Here is a 25146-nt window from a genome sequence, read left to right on the forward strand (position 1 = left end):
ACTAATTGAAATACTGAAGGGTCATGATGTGAAGAATAACTGCTCAGCTCACAAGTACTGAGGCAAAAACAACTCATTATGACTATCTTCCGGTCGATAGCCATTAAGATGTCACTGATTTAAGATATATTCTAACTTCAGAGTTTAGAACGTGACAAATGTACATCCTGGGGTGTTGGGAGAAATGTTCCCCCACCCCCACTTCATGTTTCTATGCATTAGGATGAAGCTCAATTAAAGTAATCCCTGGCCTCTGTCCATCTTTTACCCACTCAAGGGAAGTGAACTAACTCCTTTGGTAAATTGAGAAGAAAAAGCTGGGCATGCAGAGCTCAGCAATCCCCTTATTCCACTTTAGAAACCAGAATGCCTGTACAAAGTCAGCGTTGTCTCACTAAGTTTAGCAGTGAAGGTCCTACCTTGTCAGAGAAGGATAAAGTGGTCCGGTACCTTCTATAAGTGAGTAAGTAAATTTGTCTAATTTTGATGTTCAGTCAGCAAACTCATTTGGCTCTCTTAACTCTCTTAGGCTACATCTTTCAGTCTAGCTTATATCAACATAAAAGTGGTATTTCATCTTCCATTTACTTACTTATATTATTTCATAATAGTGTCAGAACCCTGACAGGAAAGGTAGATGCTATTTAATAGACTTTCTCAAAACCCTAACAATCTACACTTACAATACTGCATTTATTTTTGCTAACTTAAAGTTTCTTTTTAATTATAGTTCTCTGCATGATACCAAACATAAATCTCACCTGATATATTATCTGCCTTAATGGTCTCTGAGGTATCTTGGAAATTGACTGATAAAAACATGTGAAGCTTTGGAAATCCATAGCCTGGATCATCAAGACTTCCCAGAGGCATCAGAGTCTAGACAAATCCCATTTGGATCAGTTGTTTCCACCAACTAATCAAAGGATGGCTTTTCTTAAGAAAAACAGAGACTGTAATGGCATGTACAGCTCTAGATTCAAAATCATGAGCTGTTTGTTCTCACTTGGAAAAAAATCCTCTTGTATTATTATATTTGCATTGGAGATGTCAGTGTTCTGCTAAGTCAGTGATTTTGCTCAGTTAAAAGAAAAGCAAAAGGAGAGCATCAACACTACAACAGGCACTACTCCTTTAATAAAAATCTTCTGCAAAAGGTCACATGGCATGGTTACAAACAAACAAAAAATAAAGAATAAAAATATCTTCTTCACTAACACTTCTCTTTCTAAGATCGTAAAATCGAGTCAGAATTGAATCACCAAGGAAACGTGCACATGTGTCGAAGAAATCAGGTTATATTCTGCACTCCAGGAACAACATAAATGACTTCCTACAAAATATATAAATCTACACACAAAAAATAATGCACTAATCTACTCAATATGAGCATATCTTTAAAGGACAAATATGAGTTGGACTGCATGATCTCTAATAGTTTCTAAAAATCCTGAAGTTTTCTGATTTTAGATACTCAATAATTAAATACAGGCCTGATTACCCCAGCTCCAAACTAGCATCTTCATGCACACTGAACACACTGTATGCATGACCACCTCAATGCCTTGGTCCACACTGGGCTCTATCTGGGGAGACCTCTCCCCTCCTACCATTCCTTTAGGGCCCAGGTCTAGACCTAAACTGTCAAGTGCCCCTCTCCCAATGTCCAAAACTCCATTAACAGTGACTTTATAAAATAAACCATATAACCTTAACATAGGTCTCTTCTGTTACTGTCACTTGTTTTCTAGTTCTTATGTAACCTTTTCCCCACTTGGAATGTAACATCCCAGAAAGTACTTATAAAAAATATATATTTGGTGAATGAATGAAGGAAGAAACGATGACCTAACTCAGTAGAATGTTATTAGAATTAGATGAGAAACTATATGTGCAAGTCCTTGGTGAACTGCCAAGAACCTAACAAATGTCAGCAATGCTCTCTGTATCCCTAAAGGCTTACAGCTAGTAGATGTGCTTTATCAACTTTTGTTGACGACAATCATATGGGGAACACAGATAACAAAAAATAAAGATGCAATACCAAAAATAAGGCACAACAGCCACTAGAAATGTCAGTGGGAGGAAGATTTGGCTGTGAAAATAAAGGCATGATGACAATGCATCAAGCTAGAAACTAATAGTTTCATTTGTTCTAAATCCGTGTTAGCTACATAAAGGCTATTACCGATTCACACAGTAGGGTTAAACTAATTAAAAAGTAAAGATTGGGCAGACTTGTTAAAAAAAAAAAGAAAAGAAAGAAAAATTCCCCTCCCTACCTCAACCTGCAACCAAAATTCCATCTACAGGAACCCTGTATGCTTTTCCAAGCCCGTTACCAAGTGCCATCAACACTGCATTTGATGTGATTTCCTCTTCACAGACTACAAGTCCAAATCTAGCTTACTAAATTACTAATAAACAGCACCAACCCAGTGAAAATAGTCCTGAAAATAAAGCTGTCAGGACCACAAGTAAAGGTCATGGCCAAAGACTGCATGGTCTGCGAGTCTCCATCCTCTGAGGTTTATTCTAGCTTTTCAATATTCTGCATGAGAAACAAAACTCGCCCCTCCTCACACGCCTTCCTTTAATCAAGTAATCTGGGAGCTGCCGTCGTGAATGTTCTTAGGGAACACGTTGCTCAGTCCTGAGAAGAGCAGGGGATGGGCCGGTGCATGTCCCTCCCCTTCATTCATTATGCTCTCAGTCTAATCCCTGCTGTCCCAGGCCAGGTGTCAGGCACCAGAGAAAATGCTGAATGATGATGGATGGCTGGAAAGAAAGGGGAACTGACAGCCATGTTACAAGTAGAATATATATTGTGCAGAAAGGAGGGGACAAAATGCCCCAGTCATACTTCCTGGTCCTAACAAGGAGGACAATGGCTGATGGGCTCCCTCAGGTGACTGGCAAAAGGCACCAGGGCCACCCAGTGACTGCGGGGATGACAGCATCTTAGTGCGCACAGGCTAGACCCTTCTTTTAGAATTTATTTACTTATAAGTCATTAGCTCCTAAACTTACATATTCCTTGATTCTTCCCAGCTAGAATTTGATGTAGTTTATAATGAACATAGTCATGTTAATAAAACACACAAAAAAACCCAAAGTCTCAGAAAGAAATGGAAAGGAATGTTCTCCCTGAGAGGACTACATACCGTACAGTGGGAAGAATGAAAGAGATTTGTGTCCGATCCCGGAACTCTACTTATTAGTAGTATAACTATGATAAAAATATTTAAATTCTCTGAGTCTCAACTTTCCCATTTATAAAACACAGATTGCAATAAACTCTTTCAGAGACTTGTGGTGATGTTTAGGTAAGATAACGTACTCAAGGGCATTCAGTACAGAATTTGACGCATGGTACATCTCAAATAAATGACTGTCTACTTTTCCCTTTAGAATTACCAAGCAGTTAAGGATTTAAATGATCACACACACACACACACACACACACACATATCATTAGAACATAAACTGAAAAAACAAAAGGTTCAAATTCAAAAAATGTTATCCTTGCTACTTTAGGCAACATCGTACTAGTCAATATCATTAGTGAGACCAATTAAAACACTTTTGTCTTATTTTAGGGTCAACAGAATTGCAGTGAAATTTTAAAAAATTGCTGAGAATACTTGGAGCCTGACAACAGGAAATTAGTCTTTCTCTTAATTTTTCAGTTAAAAGTAATCAATATTAAATGTATAGATGTTAAAATTATGCATGCTCTGTGCCAAGAGCTTAGATGAAAATAGTATAGAATTTGATGGCCACTTTTGTTGAACCACAGAAAGCAGTATGCCTCATCTGACATTTTTAATGTGTTCTGGATGTAAAGTTGGCCTTTCCACATAAAAAAGAACCACAGTGAAGGTAAACTTTTCTTTTTTTTTTTAACATCTTTAATGGAGTATAATTAAAGTGGAGTATAATTAAATGGAGTATAAATTAGGAGTGTGGGATTAACAGATACACATTACTATGTATAAAATAGGTAAACAGCAAGGACCTACTGTATAGCACAAGGGACTATACTCAGCTTGTAATACCTATAATAGAAAAGAATCTGAAAAAGAATATATATATATAACTGAATCACTTTGTTGTACACTTCAAACTAACACAACATTGTAAATTATTTATACTTTAATCAAAAAAAAAAGTTCACCTTCACTGTGGTTCTTTTTTATGTGGAAAACCATAATTCAAAGAGTCATGTACCGCAGTGTTCACTGCAGCACTATTTACAATAGCCAGAACATGGAAGCAACCTAAGTGTCCATTGACAGATGAATGGATAAAGAAGATGTGGCACATATATACAATGGAATATTACTCAGCCATAAAAAGAAACGAAATTGGACTTCCCTGGTGGTGAGGTGGTTAAAAATCCGCCTGCCAATGCAGGGGACATGGGTTCGAGCCCTGGTCCAGGAAGATCTCGCATGCCATAGAGCAACTAAGCCTGTGCGCCACAACTACTGATCCTGCGCTCTAGAGCCCGCGTGCCACAACTACTGAAGCCCGTGCACCTAGAGCCCGTGTTCCACAACAAGAGAAGCTGCCACAATGAGAACCCCATGCACCACAACAAAGAGTAGCCCCTGCTCGCTGCAACTAGAGAAAGCCCGTGCGCAGCAACAAAGAGCCAACGAAACTAAAAATAAATAAATAAAAATAAATAAATTTAAAAAAAAAAAAAGAAGAAGAAAACAAAGACAAAATACTTATTCTTACCCTCAAATGACTTACTGTTACAGACAAGTCAAGCAAATCAGGGTTGGTGATGATATTCTACTGCTATTGGATCTGGGAAGAAAATCCAGGCAACAAGCCCCTTTGAGGAAAGGATCATCTTTTGGACTCAACTCTTACCTAGTGTATAATTATTATCAACAATAATTTTCACATACTGTTGTTCATAGATATAACTCTTGTGCCTAGAATAATTTCTGGCACATAATAAGCACTTGGCAAATGTTTATTAAATAAATATATGAATAAGCATGGATAGCACAGGGAACTATATTCAATATATTATAATAACCTATAATGGAAAATAATCTGAATACATATGTATATAACTGAATCACTTTGCTATATGCCTACAACTAACACAATATTGTAAATCAACTATACTTCTTAAAAAAATACACGAAGCTGGGACGAAGTGAGAGAGTGGCATGGACTTATATATACTACCAAATGTAAAATAGATACTTAGTGGGAAGCAGCCGCATAGCCCAGGGAGATCAGCTCGGTGCTTTGTGACCACCTAGCAGGGTGGGATAGGGAGGGTGGGAGGGAAGTGCAAGAGGGAAGAGATACGGGGATACATGTATATGTACAGCTGAATCACTTTGTTATAAAGCAGAAACTAACACACCATTGTAAGGCAACTGTACTCCAATAAAGATGTTTAAAAAAATAATAAAAAAAATTTTTAAATACATGAATAAGCAAATGAACAAACAGAAAATGATAAAGAATATCTCTTTTAGACCAATGAATTCTAAGTACAAACCACACAGGACCAAGCAGTTGTATTTTGCATAGAGTTTGCTCACTGAGGAATCCATGTTTCAATAAAGTGCTGAAAATGTATATTGATTAAGATATTATTTGTAGAAGACAATCTTCCAAATAGAAACAAATTAGTTATTCCCACTATAAGTAAATGACTTGCCTATATTTCAATGCTCAATTATATTTTATTCCTGGATAGCCTAATGTTGTATAATTAAGACAGGTGTGAAGTATTACACGGGGAGTAAGAAGAAGGTTAAGAGGGGGGAAGGGGACTGATATTTATTAAACATTGATTAGGAAACTGGTGTTTGTATTCACTTAATCCTAATAATATCCCTGTAATATTATTACCTAACACAGATGAGGAAATGGAGACTCGTGAGGGGCTTAGGGGGATGTGTCTTGCTCAAGGTCCCACACATGGTAGGTTCAGTATTCAAACAATTTTTTCCCAACTGTATATACTACAATGTGCTTAATATCATTTTATGGTCCCAAGAAATTCATAGGTTGAATCAAATGATGTAGATGATGGGTGTTAGAGGAAATTTCTAAAATAGGGAGCAGTTAAGCCCTGATTTTACCGTGGTTTGACACGTAAAATGCACTTTCCATGTAATCAACACTAAATACCACGGTTGGTTATCCAAGTCAAGGCACACAAAGCCTCTTTGACCAAAAATGTAAGTGAAGCTTAAGAAAAACAACATTCTATGGATAAAACCCTCATGCAGAGAATGTTTCTGGAGGAAACACATTTAATGGTCCAACTGAGGCCAAAAATAACACTTTCTAATACAGTCCCAGCAGCAAGAAGCAGAATTCTACTTTTCCCCCTTTCTCCAGACTTGCCAGTAGAGGATATAAGGGTCCCTCTAAACCCAGTCTACTGGTGAGGACTCCTTGGAGGTCCAGGAACATGAAGGTAGAAAAACAAGGGTTGGGACCTTCAGGGAGGGAACTTGGATAGTCTGCCTGTATTAATACCTAAAACACTGATATAAGCTGATTTTTTTTCTGTTTCTCCTTTTAAGTAAAAAAATCGAATAGCCCTTCTTTGCTTCTTCTTTTACTGTTACTACAGGTCGGTTCTACATGTCTATTCTTTTGAGGCCCATACAGTGTTTTACGGTTTTTTACTTTAGTAACAGGAAAAAGGAAAGATGAGGAAAAATGATTGGAAGTTTGGGATTGACATGTACACACTGCTGTATTTAAAATAGATTACCAACAAGGAGAGCACAGGGAACTCTGCTCAATAGTCTGTAATAACCTAAATGGGAATGGAATTTGAAAAAGAATAGATACATGTATACGTATAACTGAATCACTTTCCTGTACACTGGAAACTAACACAACATTGTCAACTATACTCCACTATAAAATAAAAATTTAAAAAATAGACAAAATACAATGATACTATCATCACAAAAAAATGTTTTGAAAAGTCTCAAAGGTCTCACAATAAAATAAGCAGTTCTAGTATGTAAATTTAGTTAATTTTTTCTTTTAACATAAAACCTTGTCTGTATTTCTTTTTCTTTTCAGCTTTATTGAGGTATAATAATTAACAAAACTCTAAGATATTTTAAGTTTACATTGTGATAGTTTGATACACATACCCACTGTGAAAGGATTCCTCCCCATCCAAAGTAACACAGCCATAGCTTCATATTTTTTGTAAGAACATTTAAGTTTCATTCTCTTAGCAAACTGCAATTATACCATACTCTTGTCTCTAATAATGTCCTCTGTAATTCTTCAAAATACTGAAGCATGAATTTTGGGCTAATAACTTAATATGAACCCATAACTTAATATGAACATGGCAAACCCTGTGAGAAAAGCAAATGATGCCGGTGGGTTCTTTTGGTACTCAAAAATTATAATAAAATAGGGATGACATGCATCACTCAAGATACCATTATTCCCTGTCATAAGCATTGTCAGTCATTGACAACCGAACCAGAATCCTTCGGTGTTCTAAGCAGCCACAACAGTTGTTAGGAGTTGAAACTTACCAACCCTTTGAACAAGAAAAACCATGTCTCTTGCTCAACATTCTACACTCATCAAATCCAAAACCAAACCAAAACAATCAAATAAACAAAACGCTCTCCTGGACATTGTCAGAGTACTTTTATTATACAAAATGGGTCTCTTAGGGTGGCATGAAAAAGCAAAGAATTAGGAGTTCCTGATGAGTAAATTCATGCTCAATTTCCTTAGTGGGGTGGAGGCTTAAGGTGAGTGGGGCTGAAATGAGCTAATCTTTGAAAGGAATGGGAGGAAAAAAATATTGATGAAGGAGTCCTTGATAATCCTATACTGCTGAGGGCCCAGGTGAGATGAAAAAACTGGAATTTACAGCAACAGCATATAATATGGAACATTCTAGAGCAGAAATAAGTGTGGAGAAGAGAGACTTTGAGAGCCAGAGTTAAGGATTTACCAGCTGGATGTGTGAGAAGGCAATGGGAAAAAAAGAATTGAAGGTTCTGGTAAGAAAAACAATTCAGGTGATTAACCACAGATGGGTCAAGGCTTGATAAGAAAAGAAAGGAAGTTTGAAAGAAACTTGAATAAAGAATATGGTGGAAGCAGACACTTGAGGGTCTCTATAAGGTCAAAGGACATTCGAGGCTGAAGTGAGAGGGAGAGATTTGAAAGGAACAGGAGGCCATAGAGAGGGACATACTGAGAATTGTTTCTGTCCTCACTTTCCCTGCGGTCACAAACACAGGAAGCCCTCCCCTGAATTAGAAATGGGGTGGTGAATGTGGGGGGCCGTTAAGTTTGATGTTTGGTAGTTAAAGAATTAGGCAGCAGCAAAGTTTGGGAGTCGGGGTAAGACTGAGTAACGAAAGAAAGAAAGGAAATCCCACGGATCTGAGCCCAGAGGGAAAAGGGAAGTTCCTTTTCGTTCTCCCTAGAGTCACTCATAGGTATAAGGTATAATGTAGGGAAAGACCATCTAAATTAGGGACTGCCCAGTGATGGATCATTGTGAGAAGGACAAACCGCATGTGTCTTGAAGCATAAAGAACAGTAGAGTATGTGCACGTGCAGTATCTTATTTTTTGGAAATTTCAACGTGAGCAGGCTGCTAGGAAGCAAATAACTCATCTGAGTTTTGTTTCAAGTAAGACAATCTCTCCTACATTTCCGGTTAAAGACCATGAATAATTCTTAAAAAGAAATAAAAATCGTATCTTGTAGTTCAAGAACTGAATACATTCTAGCTCCTAAGTAACAAGTGAAATTTATAACAATCTATTATTTTGGGGGTGATCTCTTGGTTTAAAAAAGAGAAGGGAAAAAAAAAAAAAAAAAAACAGTTCCTTAATTATCTTCCTAACGAATGAGAAGAGGTTTTGGAGGATGGGATGACAAGAAACAAAGAGAAATGAAGCAACAATTTTTAAGGTTAATAATAGCTCATCCTGAGCTATCTGTAAAATGTTCACCTGGAGCTCTTCATGAGCATAAGTCAAAAAAAGTTCCGTTAGTAACAGTACTGACAGTTTCTGTAATGGAGTCTGAGATGGCATGCTCTGTGAAGAGCATAGCGTGAAGTATGACCAATTACCAAAGGACCCAAAGTCATTGCATGCAGATTTTTAAATGGTTGATCAGTAAGGCACAAGGGAACTCTGACCACTGTTGAGGAGCATTCCTACCTTAGTGACACTATCCTCCAACTCACTTTATTTTAAGGCTACATCAGGAGACTGCATTGATCCTTTTTTCTCTTTCCACTCTTTAACAGATGCCCTAGTTTTAATTATCTTCAATCTATTAAATTTATTTTAGTGGCTAGTTGGGCATATCTAGCTCAGAGATTCTCATATATGTAAGCTGGAGTCTGCAACCTTACTTATCGTGTGCCTGGTTTCCTAGCATAATGTTTTCAAAGTTCATCCATGTTGTAGCATTTATCAGCATAGTACTTCATTTCTTTTTATGGCTGAATAAAATTCCAATGTATGTATACACCACACTTATCTATTTACCAGGTGATAAAACATTTGGGTAGTTCCACCTTTTGGCTATTATGAACAATGCTACTATGAACACCCATGTATAAGTTTTGTGTGGACATATGTTTCCTCTTCCGTATATACCTAGAATTTGCACTGCTGGGTCATATGCTAAATCGATGTTTAACATTTTGAGGAACTAGCAGACTGTTTTCCAAAAAGTCTATGCCCTAATGCTCATTACTGTTTTTAAATAACTAATTACTTAAAATAAAATCTGAACGTGGGGGGGATGGGGTGCTGCAATGGTCAGCACACAGAGGAAGTATAAGTATCTTGTTCTCCAGAAGAACCCTCTCCCACCAGCCCTAGACCCTGCCCCCTGACTCCTGTAGGGGTGGCCCTGTCTGTTTCCATCATTAAGGAAGCATTACCAGGTGTCACAGGTGGTGGCTAGGACAGAAGCATTTGGGCATTGGTACAGCTGGGTAACTATCTGTACTATCTGTACTGTTTCAACTAAGTGTCTGTGCTGGTTCATCACCCACGATTAAAACAGACAATAAGGTTTCTCTCCTCACTCAAGTTTCAGGTTGCAGAAAATTCTACTGTTTGCTCAGTCGTCCTTGTTAAAATAAAGCAAGTGATACGAAGGACGACAGAATGCAGTGAGGTTCTCTAATCAGATGAGCCCATCTCAGTGCTGACCTAACACGTATGTCTGACCAGTCAGGAGCCTTCTGATGATGTCTTGTCAGCTGAGTGGTAGATTTATGGTGCGAATAAGCATCAAGCTGAAAACACACTGAGACCATCAATCTTATTTTGCCTGTGAAATGGCCTACGGTGGAGCCCAGGCCACTGGAAATGCTTAGCGCAGAAATAGTTCATTTGGAAGAAATGCTATTGTTAAATGCTGTCATTGTCTTCACACTCAGAGATATGCTTAAATCTAAGTACTCCCAAAGTTTGAAAGGAATTATTCTGAAGGGCTTGATGTGACAGGTACAAAGAATAATAACCCCAAATGACTTTGAGAAGTAAGAGAGATAAAGGTCTCTTCAAATACAAATTAAGGGTCAAAATACAAGTGGCAAAACATGGTAGCATTTAGCTCACTGACAAGGATAATCAGTGCTGGCATCCAAACAGAAACAACATTATTTCATGGCTCACTGGAAGCATCTGGATTACTGAAGCACAGGTGGCTTCAAATAACTTTACCAATCACTGTTTAGGTTTAATCAGCAATAGTCAACGTTCCAGGCACTCCAGGCAACAATTCTTGCAATATTCTCACTGAATCAAAACTGGTCTTCCACGTCAGCTAAACATGAGCAGTGACATGATCAACACTCAGAATTAGAGCTGGCAGAGTCATGTTTTTTGTCTGTTGCTGTATAAATAGAGCACAGTATAGGACTGTGCACACCCAATGTTCAGCCAATAATTGATAAAAAACAATCAGTGTTTTACAACCTATTTAGACTCTCCATTCCTTGCAGGTCTCAATGTCCAATATACTTTTTTACCATAATAGAATACGAGATTGATTAAAAAATGAAATACAGTCCTTGCTTTCATCTACAACTGAAATAATGACGATTATTTTTAAAAATGAGCCTGTTATGTTTGAAATCTTGACCTCTGTCCTTCATTAAATGCAGTAAGTTCAATGTCAGCCAACCGCCAAAAAGACGTGAACTTGTAGTGAATTTTTACAATCATATTTGCTCCACATTTTTCTGGCAAACATATCTTGGACTTATTCTCAAATTTTAAATTTTCCATTTGATCAGTTGTGATTGTTGAAAAGCACATACCCTAAGTGTTAATATTTTACACACTACTTGATCCCAAAATTTCTAGGAATTTCCTCCTAGGCTCAATAGAAAATAATATCATGGGTAAACTTAAGATTTGACAAACAAGGATGTTTATCACAGAACACTATATTAAGCTTAAAAAAAAAATCACTTAAAATGCAAAATAGAGAATTGATTACAAAGATACACACAAATATGCATATATATAATTGATACAAACATTTACAGATATAGATATCTATTACTGGAATATGTATGATGCAGCTATTAAAAACATACAGATACTGCAATAAGGCAAGAAAAAGATCTAAAAAGCAGGAGCCCATTATGGCAAAAAGTTATTAATTAAAGTAATATTGTGAGATAAGCCTGTATTATGTGTCTCATAATTGCAATACTGGAAGTCTTTGCTGATCTGATTCTTTTTGGCTCTCAACTCTGCTGAATCTTGTTCCTGGATCTTTTTTTCCTGTATATGTTGTGTATTGTGTGTGTGTGTATGTTTCATAAGATCATTCCCTTAGAAATTTACCCTGAGCAATTCTTTGAGGCCTGGTTAGAAGGTATGTTCCACTAGAAAACATTAGTGATAGCTTCTACTAGTTTACCCAAGGGAACTACCAACCTGGAACCCATTTTATTTTATTCTATTTAACATCTTTATTGGAGTATAATTGCCTTACAATGGTGTGTGGAACCCATTTTAAACTAACTTCTCACTTTGAAATTTTCTCACATCACCCAGAGGATGTATATTTTAGCAACAAAACTGGTTTCTCTAGCGATTTTCCCTCCTTTCAGCCTATGCCAATGTAACGAACTTTCTTTCAGTCCTTTATAGGAGGTGGAGAGATTATGGGAAAGGGATGGTATTTCTAGATGACCCATGTACTCTAGGTGGAGTTTGGGGGTATGTTCTACTAGATTCCCTGAGTTGGGTAAGTTCTGGGTTTTGTTTCTCTTCTGTGTCTTGCAAGTTCACTTGGGTTTGGCGAATACCTTCACAGTGAAAACTAACCTTGATAGTACTTTCTCTATTATCTCTCTGCAGTCCTTTTATTTTTTTTGCTTCAATTATCCTAACTTTCTTGCCAGCTCATCAAAGCAACTTAACACCTTCTAAGTGTTTTATCCAACATTTAAAATTTTTTCATGGGAAGTTCAGGGAAGGTACCAGTCATACTGCTAGAAAGAGAAGTCTCCACACAATCTACTCTTTACAGAACAGTCTACAAATAACTTCCCCTCTGAATTCAGTTACTCCAGAGAAAGTACCTTTGGAGTCTATTCAGATATCCCTAGCTCCTGGCTGTTTGTTTTTAATCAATTTTCATAGTTATCCTAAGATAAAAATTACAAGTAATACAAGAAGAACAAAAACAGAATAAAAACAATAAATATAGCTCCGGCCTTAAATGTTACCAGTTAACTTTATATAGTGAACTATAACAACATATAATAAAATGCAATTTGATATAGTAAATTATAAGACCAGATAAGGAGAATGAAGTTCTCTTTCCAACTTTGATATCAAGTAATTATATGGCAGTAAGTAAGTTGCTTAACCTCTCTGAGTTTTCTATTTCTCATCAATAAAATAAGGAGAATGAACCACATAGTTTAGTCTTGAAAAAACCCTTCCATCAATGAATTTTTATTTTCTAGATTATAAAATTTCCTTTACAACATATTCTACGCATTGTTTTTTTTAAATTTTATGATACTGTATAACATGCATACCTTTATCAAGTAGAAACTTATGCCAATTATTATAATCACTGAGGTATCATATGCAATAATTCTAAATGAAAATGAACTGTATTTTTGCTTTAGGATATTAGTCATGCTTCAGGAAAAAATAATTAGTATCATTTTGGGCTGACATTTTTATACCATCTAATTATGACTATCTTATGCTCTTTTTCTTTTATAGGAAGCTTCTTAGATTCTGCCTTGATTACCACAAGAATTCCCCAATGCAGAGAAATAAAATGGGCAAAATTCATGTCATGTCTGTGCAATTTTAACCTAAAACCTTTCTCAATTTTTCACCCCAAAGCAGGTATCAGAACTTTAATCACTATAATCAACGGTTTTCAGAAAAGCAATTCTGATGGAAACATATTTAACAGGAAAACACTTTTAATTGAATTCAAGCTATAATAGGAATTACAGCATTTTTGTGCCTAGGAGTGAGCTCATGGTGATATAAACCTAACTAAAAGACACAGTTCATGACACCAAGAAGCTCATGTTATGACTGGGTTATAAAAAAGAATACACCAAAAGTTAGAGACAAAGATATTATAAAATACACCAAAAGAATGAAAAACTAGCATTCCAAAAAGAAACAACTATTGCTGTTGAGTTTGTAAACCAATTTACAGAAACATAATAAAACTCAGGGAAGATATGTGAAGTTGCAGTTGTTTGGCAGAGAAAATATGATATTGTTCCTCTGCAAAGTAGCATGTTATTAATAATACGAGAAAACAGATTGGCAAAGATAACATGTAATATAGAACTCCTAATATTGGTATTCAATAAATACTCCATTTGGCTGATCAAAAATAGTGACTCAATCACATAACAAAGGACCTACTTATCAACATTTTCTAAATACATCATATAAAATTATTGCTACAACCTCTTCTTGGAAAAGTACTTTTCTTTTGTATTTCTTTAAAGACTGGTGAATCTGCTTTTTAAATGTTGTTTTTCAGAAGTCTAAAATATAGACAAGGCTTTTATTAAAATAAAATGCACAAAAGAATGACTTGTCAATGCACAAAAGAATGACTTGTCCCTCAGGAGGGAGCAGAGAGGCAGAGGTTACTAACAAAAAAGCTCTGAAGACATGAGACAAAGCAACTTAGGTCTAGAAACGTATGGTCCACGGACACAGCTTCAGTGTAAACATTTTTTTATCTCAACAGTCAAGCACCACTCCAGCAATAGAGAACTAAAGAGAGACTAGAACAGAAAAAATTGGAGGTGGATTAAATTCAAATCCATTCAACAAGTATTTATTAAGTACCAACCATGTACAGGTACCAGATGAGGTCCTGGCAATAGTAAGAGTATCATCAACCTTTGGCTGCTCATGTCAAAAACCCTGGAGTCATCTTCTCTCTTCTATTTTGTTCACGCCTCTCATCCAATCCATCAGCCAATCCTGGCCGTTCGTCCTTCGAAACAATGAGTCCCAGCACTTCTCACCTCCCTCACTGCTACTACTTTAGACTAAGCCACCACCATCTCTCTCCTGATTACTGGTCTCCTAACTGGTCTCCTTGCCTCCATCCTTGCCCCCTTTCAGGAGATTCTCAACATTCAAGCCAGGACGATCCTGTTAAAATACAAGGTCAATCCAGTTACTCCTCTCTCTAGAATGCTTCCTATCTCATTTGAAGTAAAAGCCCAATTCCTTACAATGACGCAGAAGACTCTCTACTATCTGCCCCTGCACTTTTCTGGGTTCGTCTCCTACTATTCCTTCCATGTCCCAGTCTGCTCCAGTCACACGGCCCGTCTTACTGTTTGTGAACACATCACATATGCGTCTTCCTCAGGGCCTCTGTCCATCCTGTTCCTTCCACCGGGCAACACTCTTCCCAGATCTATATAGCTCACTCCCTTAGCTCCGTCAGGCCTTCACTCAACTACTTCCTTCCGAGGAAGCCCTTCCCCAGCATGCAAAACGAAAGTAAAATAAAATATGAATTAATTTAAGCAATGAATTTAGTCAGTAGAAGGCACATATTTCTATATACCAGCAACTATAAGCCTATAAAAAACTAAGTTGCTGAAATCTGGCCATGGTGATATAAATCTGAGGACGATACTACACAAGGAATGCCTACTAAAATGACACACACAAGCACACAACTGAAGCATACATATAAAAAATTGAAACCATGTATATATAAATGTCTGAGCCAGCTTTCTCCTAACTTTCTAGCCTCAGTATTTTCCCATGTCATTAAATATTCTTCAAGAACATGATTATTAAAGACTGCATAACATTGTAGGGATGCAACAAACATTCACCCTTCAACAATTAGTAGAAAGCCTGCTGCATGCCAGGCACTGTGGTAGGTGCTGCGAAAAAAGAGTGATCAAAAAAGGTATATAGCCCATGCCCTTATGGATTTAACCATGGGGTTATCAGATAGACATTAAGCTACCACACAAATAAATATGTAATTACCAATTGTCTTCTATGTTATGAGGTTGGAACAGAGTGGCAGGAGAGACCATGATACCTATAATATGTCAATAATCTCTATAATATCTATTAGGGGCTAATTTACTTCAAGGTCAGATGGAGTGACATTTACATAAAGCCTGAAAGATGAGTAGGAGCTGGTCTGTAAAGAGCAGGGGAAGGAGTGTTCTAAGCAGCGGGAAGAGCACGTGCAAAGGCCCTGAGGCAAGAGCTCAGCACATGCAAGGCACTGAGAGCACTGAGCCCAGTGTCAGAAGGCTAGTGAGGAAGAAGAGTAACACAGAGGGAGAAGGAGGCAGAGTCAGATCACACAGGGCCTGGTAGGTCATGCCAAGGAAAAGAGAGTTTTTTAAATTCTAAGCATAATGTGAAGCTGTTAAAGATTTGGAGCTGGAGACTGATGTGATTTAATGCAAATATAAGAAGATCATGGTTTTTAAAACCCAGATTAATCTCTAACCCAACCCTCTCCTTAATTTTTATCCTGACATAGTCTTGCTTCAAATTGCCTCTTATATCTTCTCCAAAGCAAATTGAAGTCTCCTTCAATTCTCTCTGCCAAGCAGCACACAGAGTCTGCAGCTCCTGGGACCACCATCAACCAAGCTAAGGGCGACAAAACCTCTGGCCACCGGCCCACAGCCTCCCGCACCCCTCATTCCTACGTCATTCATCAATCTCCTTCGACAGTAACTGTCTATTACCCGCCTACTCTCCTCCCAATATTCTGAATTCCCTTGCTCCTGATTCAGATCCTACTTTTCTCCAATCTCCAAAACTCCTCACTGTTACCCCTGGTCTTCTACCATGAACACCATTTCTTCACAGGTCTCTGAAGTGTTGGTTATTTCCTCTCTCACAGGCAGGAGAATTGGTGCTCTAGACTGTGTGGTCCCCCAAATCAGCTTCCAGACCACTGCACCTCCAGCACTTGAATAATAACTTCTTAAAACTTCTGACACTTCTGGGACTTCCCTGGTGGCACTGTGGTTGGGAATCCGCCTCCCAATGCAGGGGACATGGGTTCAATCCCTCATCCAGGAAGATCCCACATGCCACGGAGCAAATAAGCCCGTGCGCCACAACTACTGAGCCTGCGCTCTAGAGCCCGTGCGCCACAACTACTGAGCCCGTGTGCCACAACTACTGAGCCCGTGTGCCACAACTACTGAAGACCACGTGCCTACAGCCCATGCTCCACAACAAGAGAAGCCACCGCAATGAGAAGCCCGTGCACTGCAACGAAGAGTAGCCCCTGCTCGCCGCAACCAGAGGAAGCCCACGTGCAGCAACAAAGACCCAACACAGCCAAAAAAAAAAATTAAAAAAAAAAATTCTGACACTTCGGGGCCCATCCCACTGTGCTGGGTCACACTACCCTATCTTCTTTCGCTACCATTTAAGAATTCTGGCTCATGATTCATGATCTACTTCTTCCCTGAAGTTCTTCCAATATACAGGATGATCATCTCAACATTCACATTCACAGCCCATCAAAAACAGGGGCCACTGAGAAGTGTGACACTCTCATCTCCAATGACCTCCTTCATTCTCCCTCAGCCACTGCGGTGGACACAGATGTCACTATCGAGCAGACAGGCTCCAGCTGTCAGCTACCTCAGGTCTGCCATTTCGGAGCCTCTCCTCTGGACGCCCACATCCAGTGACCGAGCTAAGCAAGAATATAAAATCCCAGCTATTTCAGCTCAAGGCAAGACAACTCTCAGGGGCAAAATTCACCCCGTCGATCCCTGCTGTGTTGGCTGAGGCTCTGAGGAGCCTCCAGTTTCACTTTTCTCTCCGCTAAATCCTAATTCCGCCCCAGACACTTTCACAGGCGATGACTCCCATAAGATATCTTGCACCTTTGACTCTGTCTCAGTATCTGCTTCTGGAGAAGCCCCCCTGTAACAGCTGCCCACTCCCTCAGTCCCCACCCAGACTCATCACCATCTATTACAGCTCTAACTATAAATTTCTCACTCTGCTCACACATTCTTTAACTCCATCACGACTTCCAATCTAGAGGCCCTTTATCTTTCTCCCATTTCATCACCTTTTATAATCTTTCACTTTCCTCCTTATTCAACCAAGATCTCATGATGCATAATACAAGGACCACTCTTGCTAATGCCATCACTCAATCAATCTTCTGTCTTTTCATAAAACCAGGCTGATAAAAGCCAACCATGGAGAAGCCTGATTACCTGCCATCTCTGGGTTTTCACCAACCACTGCCACGGAGAGACACCAAATGAGGTATATTGGCTAACAAAAATGGGCCCTTCAACACTGCTTAGCAAGTCAACTACATTTTTTTTCTGGATAATTCATCTCCCCCTGTCCACAACAATCATATCAACCCTTCCCCACTCTCAAACCCTTCAACCCACTACTTTCTCCCTCACTCTTACCAGATGACCCTGCTTTTTATTTAATTGAGAAAGTAGATAAACAACTTGGACATCCTTCATCTTCTCTTTTCCAGAAAAACAAATGTTCCTACATCTATAAGCCACTCTACTTCTTCTAAGCATTTCAGAGTTCTCCCAACCTAAAGCTAACACTAAGAGTCCTAGAACACTTTTAAGTTTATTACATAAGTGAAAATGCAGGCGTACTCAAAATAACCAAAGTGAATTGATAGTACACATTAAATTCTGACAGAAATTCAATATTATTTAACGAGGTGTGACAATAAAGTAATAAGACAACTTCCATAAATAAGACTTTTTTCAAAATTTATTTTCTTATTGTTTATAAAACTAACAATAAATTATTTCTAAATTTTAAAATGTGAAAAGAATGGAAAGCATAATAAGAGAATACAAAATATGCGTGTGTGTGTGTGTATGCACATGCGTGTGAGACAGAGAGAGAGGGAGAGGGGTTGGGGGGAGATCCGGTGAGATCTAAAGACTGTAAAATGTTTATTATATACGTATTTATATAATACAGCCAGGTGATTCCGCCTAGGGGAAGGCATCTTTGCCCTATGACATGAATCTCAATGAAAGCTGTATCTCTACAAGAGGGAAAGTATTAACACCAAATCTTTTATTTCTTGAAGATTCTACCTCTAAATAATTGGCTGGTGAATCATCTTTCAGAGAAGCAGGAACACAGTGATGACTCTACCGTGGTGAGGTCACAAAAGCCTCTCAGAATCTGGACTGAACTACGGACCTTCTCAGAAAAAAAATGCACATACACATGGAGACAAAATTTTACAAATAATTCCAGGGGGTACACAGACAGCCTCAAGACCAGAGACCCCAGGTGTAACAGAATTAGTCGAGTTTCTAGAATGAGAAAGATCTTGATTCAAATTCCAATTCCACTACTTCCTCTCTCTGTGTCTGTCCTTGGTCAAGGCATTTCAACTTTTCCAACTTCTATTTACTTATCTATAAACAACATAATAACACATTCCTTGCCCTCAAGGACTTATGATAAAGAATAAAAATTATGTGTGTGAAGCTCTTTGTAAAATTTTTGTAAAGCACAGTGTAAATGATAGTTATTGTAGCATGGAATCAGTTACGTGTTTTGCTAATCCCCACGACGAAGAAGCTCCAAGAGTCAAATACTCAGAGGAAAGCAGGTTCAAGTCATAGTTTTATTCTCAGGTATTTTTAAAAAAAAAGGCAGGGGGTAGAAGAAACGGGAAATGTTTAGGTTAGAGGAATGGGAGTGTGGGGAGGAACATGCCTGTTGCCTTCAGATATGTGAAGTGCTACATGATGAAAAAGGATATAAAATTATATTCAGTGGTCCTAGAGACAGTATTAGGACAAATAGAAACATGATGTCTTGCGTTATCCTGATGGAAGATTATGCGTTTTCTCTTGATGAATTCTGGATACTTTTCGTCGAGTGCTGCTTTCCGTTGGTCTAATTGGGAGCAGTACTTGTTGGAATTAATCGTTTGGTTTTCCGGAAGGGGCTCATAATAGAGGACTCCCTTCCAATCCCACCACATACACAACATCACCTTCTTTGGACGAAGACCGACTGGCCGTTGGCGTGGTTGGTGGTGGTTCATTTCGCTTGCCCCATGATCTCTTCCGTTCCACATTATTGTACAGTATCCACTTTTCATCGCCCGTCACAATTTGTTTTAAAAACGAAACGTTTTCATTACGTTTCAGTAGAAAATAGCATGCGGAAACATGGTCAAGGTTTTTTTTCACTTAACTTATGTGGAAGCCAAACATCAAAGTGATTCACATAACCAAGCTGGTGGAAATGATTTTCAGCGCTTGATTTGGATATTTTGAGTCTGTCGGCTATCTCCTGCGTGGTATAACATTGATTGTTCTCAATTATTGTTTTGATTTGATCGCTATCAACTTTAACTGGTCTACCCAATCCTGGAGCATCGTCCAGTGAGAAATCTCCAGCACAAAACTTCGCAAACCACTTTTGACACGTTCGATCAGTCAAAGCACCTTCTCCATACACTGCACAAATCTTTTTGAGTACTTCAGTTGCGTTTTTAAACTTTCTTGAAATAATAATGCATAATATGCCGAAAATGTTGCTTTTTTTCTTCCACCTTCAATATTAAAATGGTTACACAAAAATTCAACAATCCTGATAAGTCTTTTTGTAAAATGCAAGCTGATATGACAGCTGTCACATACAATCTAACAAAATTGTTTCGAATGAAGTTAAAGACAACTAAGTGCTACTAGAGCCATCTTACAGAAAAAAAAAAGAACGAACCTTTTGGTCCACCCGATATCTCTCCTCAGCTGACTTCTACACATTCCCTATGCTTACCACAACAGACAGAGAGTAGAGCAATTGCTACAGCAATTGCTATCAGAAAATTATTAATAGTTTCCAACTCACAGCAGGCACAATATACACATATAAGTGCAATATGCTAAACTCACAAAAGTGAAAAACCCATTTGGTATAAATTTCTGAACCAAAATCTTGAACAACTATAAGTTCAACTTAAGTATGGAAATATTTCATACCTAAAATAATATGAAGGAGTTCTGTATTTTTATATTGGATTTCATAGAATAAAAATGATTTCTTTTCTACCACATCCTTTTAATTGGTAAACCCTAAATGAGGCAAAATATATAATTTTGAGTTAGAGTTCCCAGAATTTCCACGGAGCGCAGGACAATACTAAACACTTGTCAGAATTGTAGATCTTTAACGAATAAGTACACTTAGTGTTTAAAGATGCATATTCAGGCATGCAGGAGTAAAATGACATGATGTCTGGGAATTGCTTGTAAATACTTCAGCAAAGAATTAAAAAGAAAAATATAACAGGAGTTGAAGAAAATAAAGTAAACCATGATAACTGTTGAATGTGGATGATGATTACACATAGAAGTCATATATACATACATATATGTATAATGTGTGTATACATACACACACAGTACATATACACACACACACACACACACACACACACACACATTTCCCCAACTTCTGAGTTTGTTAGAAATTCTCCTCCCCCCCAAAAAATAAAAAAAGCTGCCAGAAGTACATTACAGATGGTCCCTGACGTAAAATGGTTTGACTTACGTGATTTTTTGACTATGATGGTGCGAAAGCAACAGGCGTTCAATAGCAGCCGTACTTCAACTTTAATTTTGACCTTCTCCTGGGCAGCTATATGCAGTACGATGCTCCCCTGTGATGCCCAGCAGAGGCAGTAAGCCACAGCTCCCCGTCGGCCACACCATCACCAGGTAAACAGCCAACGCACAACCATCCTGCACCCAGACAACCACTCTGTTTCTCGCTTTTAGTTCAGTATTCGATAAATGACATGAGATAGTCAACACTTTATTATAATACAGCCTTTCTGTTAGATGATTTTGTCTGTCAGCTCAGGTTAAGTGTTCTGAGCATGCTTAAGGTAGGCAGCCCAAGCCGTGATGTTCTGTAGGTTAGGTGTATTAAATTCATTTTCCACGTACAATATTTTCAACTTACGATGGATTTATAGGGATGTAACCCCATCATAAGTCGAGGAAGATTTATAGGTATATTTAACACAGAAAATGTTTATTTTCCCTGGATCCACTAGAGTTAGTAAACTCCCTCCTAAATCCAGTTTCAGCATGTCTGAATACTACATACGTATTTATTATTATTAACAATTGAAGGATAATAACACAATTTAACTACTCAAGCCAAAACTGTGGACAGTACCCTCCAATTCAAAAGTACTTACTTAAAGCCACAAGACCGTCCCAGCATTCTTTTTTAACCTTGCACAAATATCTTCACTGTATTCACAATATTAATTGTTCTATTACAGGAGACTCCCTCGAGGTAAACACCTGCCTTTAGTCATTTTAGATCTCTTTTGTTGAGTGCTGGCCTGGCAAATAGTACACACTCAGGAAGCCATGATTTAGGCAAAGTAGAGGCTTGATAGCAAGACACAATGTGTAACATCAGAAGCATTAAGTTTAACAAGAGTTGCTTCAGGGGTGGCATTCAGTGGTCTCAAAGATACCCAACTAAAGAAACAACCTGACTTAACGTATGCTTCCAGTACCCCTCCAAATCATAAGGCAGGCTGAAAGCAAAATATCACAATTGGGTACAATTTTGTTGCAAGTTTAGCATAACTGGAGAAAAGTTTTACAATTCTGGGCCCAGAACAAATGATGGTTCTGCCAAGCTAATCTTAGGTATCCCATATTTTATGATTTTATTTCATCTTTATTCTCATCGTGTTTTCAGAAAATTAACTATATTGCTCTCTCTCTCTCCCCAGGAACTGTGACCATCTTGAAGGCAAGGTCTTTTTATCTCCTAGTTAAGTGTTCAGTAGTTGATGAACACAATAAATATAACACCATTTTGAGAATGCAGAAAGCAATGACCACAAACTCAAACAACGTTATCAAACATACTGTTAACCTAGACATCTTTGAGGAATATAAGAGAATTCCTGTCTTTTGCCTCCATTTACCCAACCAAAAACCAATCCCAGTCTCCGATTAAACTGTTCTATATTAAAGATCTAGAATCTAGCTTAAAACAAACTCCCAGGAAAATTCTGCTATGAAACTTTGAACATCTTCAAGTTGGAGCGTATTCTACTAAAAACATCTTACCAAAATAAATCAAAGGAAAATTTCCTGACTCCACTTAACTTAAAAAGTCAGTAAAAGATGACTTAAAATTTCTTAAAATCATTCATTTGTGCTTGCTCCCCCTGCCCCACATCCTTACCTGGCAAATAATAAATTCAAACTTCAGAGCCATGCTTGTTTGCTTTCCTAAAATCTATCTTGATACTTAAGTTGTATGTAGTTTTATGAAATGGCCCATTTTCTATCACTCTGTGAACAAAAGAGATGGCCATACAGCTACATTCCAAGCATAAAGCGAGTTCACAAACACTGATGCAAATCTGTCCATTATGAACATTTGCATTTCTACTGTTAATGCTTTTTATGAGAAGCCTATAAAGTGATCATAGTTTCTGATCTTCTTAAAGCACAATAGAGAAGGAAATATTAGAATGATCAGAGAGAATGCTTGTGGTAATACAATTTCACTCTGATCTCTTTCATGTACAACTCCTCGGAGATCTTGAAGGCTCCTCTTGGCGCACTGTAATTATTTATTTACTAAATTTCTGAGCTTGGTGCCATGAAATGGGTTTAAATATTGTTATGCAGATGATGCTTAGGTACAACGTCCTTTTGATGCTGCTTAATCTATTTTTACTCCCAGTACTATCTTGTCTAAGATTCAACACCATGTGCATTGAAATAAGTTGTTCTTCAATGTTTCAAAACCTGATTTATTAGTTGTTCGCATTCCGTCTGCCTCCGAAAACTGCAATGTGCCTTTACTTTCGCTGACTGCACAAAAGGTTGAGGCTCAGTTTTCCTCCACTTTATCATCTGATCAGCATATCTGACACATGTGTTAAGCTCTCCTTTCAACTATATAAATCACTTAAAATTCACACTTTTTTTTTTTTCAAGATCACGCCAGTACAGCAGGAGCTTGACTAATGCATTTGTCATCTTCCATATTTACTAATGTTTCAAAAAACTGGTCTCAAGAAACTGTCCGTGCTATTGTAAAAAACACTGAAGCCAGGCTGAAACACCGACGCTTGCCCAAACTGGGAAAACAAATTATTATTAGCAAATACGGATTGCATGATCCACAGCTAGGAAAGAAAAGGGACCAATGCTAGGGTCTGTAAATAACTACAACAAGAAATAATAACAGATGAAATAATCTGAGGGCGTGAGAATTTTTAAGGAGAAGAGAAAGAAAATGGTCTGGAAGAGGCAAGGAAGACACCTATCACATCTATGTGACAGAAAAGAGCCACCATTTAAAACAGCAAGTAGGGGAAGTAGGCTTTCAAGGGTGAGAAGGGTTTTAGTTCTAATTGCTCTAGGAAGAAGGTTAAAAGAACATTCAATAAAGACACCTGAGATATGAAGGATGTGCAATGATGAGACGGGTAAATTCATTGGACGGAGGAGGGAAACAGAGATGTATAGAGTGGTATTGGGGATAAGGGGCCTGAGAATGTCAGACAACTGGGGACCCTGGGCTCGCTGTGGTAACTGACATGAATGAGATACTGGGCATGACGAGATGGACAGACTGCAGAGATGAGGCGCTAAGAGCTGTGGGGGATTAAGGGCCACGGGAACAAACAGGAATTTACACAGTTATGAGGCCCTCACCTTCACTCTTTCGATGGTGGTATGGAAGCTAACTTCGTGAAATGGTCTTAAGTCAATGAACAATTCTCAATCCTCATCTTTCTTTTTTTTTTTTTTTTTAAACTGGGAGGTGAACAAGATCTAGGAGAATTTTTTATTTATTTATTTATTTATTTTTGGCTGTGTTGGGTCTTCGTTTCTGTGCGAGGGCTTTCTCTAGTTGCGGCAAGCGGGGGCCACTCTTCATCACGGTGCGCGGGCCTCTCACTATCGCGGCCTCACTTGTTGCGGGGCACAGGCTCCAGACGCGCAGGCTCAGCAGTTGTGGCTCACGGGCTTAGTTGCTCCGCGGCATGTGGGATCTTCCCAGACCAGGGCTCGAACCCGTGTCCCCTGCATTGGCAGGCAGATTCTCAACCACTGCGCCACCAGGGAAGCCCCTCATCTTTCTTATTGGCTCTAGCAGCATCAATTGGCTCAATTAACCATTCCTTTCTTGAAAGAATTTCTTCACTTAGCTTCCAGGACCTTGATTCTCCTTCTTACCCAGTAGTCAGTCCTCCATTTTCTTGCTGATTCCTCCTCATCTTCCTGATCTTATATCACTTGACTACCCCAGGGCTCAACCCTTGAACCCTTTCTCTGCTCTAGATACATGCCACAGAAGATTTCATTTAACCTGGTGGCTTTAAATAACATCTATATGCCAATGACGCCTCAATTCCTATCTCCAGTCCAGACCTCTCTCCTGAACTCCAGTCTGGTATGTCCAGTGACTCCTCGGTACCTCCACTGGAATGCAAATAGGAATGACTCAAATTTAATACATCCAAAACCAAACTCGGACCAACCTCCCATTCCCTACTTGCTCCTCCAACAGT

The 25146-nt window shown here is 38.4% G+C and overlaps 1 protein-coding gene across 1 annotated transcript in view; it reads right to left on the minus strand.

The window, feature by feature from the left end:
• EXOC4 (exocyst complex component 4) overlaps positions 1–25146 on the minus strand; it is an 823186-nt gene that overhangs the window by 445896 nt on the left and 352144 nt on the right. The gene's annotated exons all lie outside the window — the stretch shown is intronic.

Source organism: Balaenoptera ricei, chromosome 9, assembly GCF_028023285.1.
Source record: "Balaenoptera ricei isolate mBalRic1 chromosome 9, mBalRic1.hap2, whole genome shotgun sequence".
Taxonomy (NCBI): Eukaryota; Metazoa; Chordata; class Mammalia; order Artiodactyla; family Balaenopteridae; genus Balaenoptera; species Balaenoptera ricei.